This window comes from Lactuca sativa, chromosome 3 (genome assembly GCF_002870075.4).
Source record: "Lactuca sativa cultivar Salinas chromosome 3, Lsat_Salinas_v11, whole genome shotgun sequence".
Classification (NCBI taxonomy): domain Eukaryota; kingdom Viridiplantae; phylum Streptophyta; class Magnoliopsida; order Asterales; family Asteraceae; genus Lactuca; species Lactuca sativa.
The window spans coordinates 250,239,150-250,241,111 of NC_056625.2; positions in this window are offsets into that span (position 1 = coordinate 250,239,150).

The window sequence follows — 1,962 nt, forward strand, 5'->3', positions numbered from 1 at the left end:
CTAATCACTCCTCGGACCAGCATAGTTGATCAGGCTATGTCATTCCCAAGACTGACTATATATCCTCAGGCTTACTTGTGATATTCAACAATCGTAATACTTTTGTTCTTGTCATTGTGACACTGATTTTAGTATGAATGCAGGCACGTATACTTACTTAAATATTTTATTATTTAAAAGTATAACTCTTAGACAGAGTGTTTTAATCCCAATGTATTTATAGTTAGTATATCTTTTATGGGTTGATATACTATATTCACTATAAACAATGCTCTGATACCAATCTGTCACACCCCAAAACCGTGAACGGCGGAAACGTTCCAGGGTGAAAGACGTCATGTACAGTATCACAAACAATGTAAAGTAGTAAACAATCAACAACAGCATCCATTGCATTAAAAGTAAAGTTTTAATACATGTGTGTTCTTTCAATGTAATAAGACACCAAAAATACAATCAAAATAAAAGACGAGTCTTGTCTGTGCTCCGTCTTCTCAAAACCTGGCCATCGTACCTGTCTACTGGTGACCTGAGAATACAAGTTATTTTGAAAGCGGGTATCAACCTAAAGCTGGTGAATTCATAAGTATTTAAGTGTCATTGTCTTGTTTTGGAAAACTGTTATGAATGCCTTGTAAATCTTTACATGAAACAATTCATAGAAGTATGAAAACCCTAGAAAATCCCTTATTTCCTACTAGTATGAAATGTAGTCTTCTACCAAGACCCGAATGTTTTGCTATGAAAATGATAGTTTTTCCTTCTTTTTGACTATTACAAACAATATTTAGTCTAACTCATCGTTGATGTGAATGTATCACAAAATAAAGTAGTAGGAATAATGTAATCATGTAATTGTTATTCTTTTGTATTAGGATTAACACGACATCGCAGAAAGCGAAATGTGTAACCTAATGAACATCCGGAGATTGTTCAATTGTCCTCTGTAGCAGCAGCAGGGCGGAGGAAGGGTTAGTCCCGTAAAGGTACTCCTAATATAAGTATTAACCGTAGGCATCCGTAGATGTTCATCGATCTCTGTAGCGAACAGTAGGCCCGAGGAATGGTTAGTCCCGTAGAGGTACTCCTAGTATAAGTAATAACCGTAGGCATCCGTAGATGTTCATCAACCACTGGTGCTAACAGCTGGGATTCGGAATGGTTAGTCTCGACTAGATATCCCATTGAACTGGGATAGGCAGGACAATTTACACAGAAGGTACTAATAAATCGTCCTAATGAATCGAGGTACAAGTATCCATGTAAATGTATACAGGAAAATGTATCTACGTAAAGGTACTAATGTAATGTATTCATGTAAGGTACTCATGTAATGTATTCATGTAAGGTACTCATGTAATGTATTGTGTAGACTCATGAATGAACTGACTCTGATGTAATTCCTTGTAATAGGAATACTGTTTTGTATCTTCTAACTATCCCTATAATAGTTAACAGGAAGGTAATTGGTTGTTCAAGTAGGTTAAAAAAAATGGTTTTGTAAAACATCTAAGAGTTTTGAGCAATAAGTAACAATGACTTGATGTCATTTTAATAAACATTTCAAAAGTAATACATTTGATAACAAAGTATTTTTAAGATAGAAAACCATTTCATGCATCACATATTGTATTATGTGAAATCTGCTGGATGAAAACACAGTTATAAATACATATGAAAGATTTGATAACATGCTGTTTTCTACTTGTATTCCGCCCCTATTAAAGCAATTAAAATTATTTAAACATTGGTTAAGGGTATGAACTCACCTGTAGATGGTGGTTTGGATGTACTGAATGATGTAGGATGGCTAGGTGACAAGTGAAAACTTGTTCACACTCAATGAACCTAGTTAACATATAATCACACATATATGTACCCAATTAGACTTTAAACCACTAATTGACAAAGTTAAGACATCCCAAGTCATGTAAAACACCTTATATAAGTGCTACAAGCCAT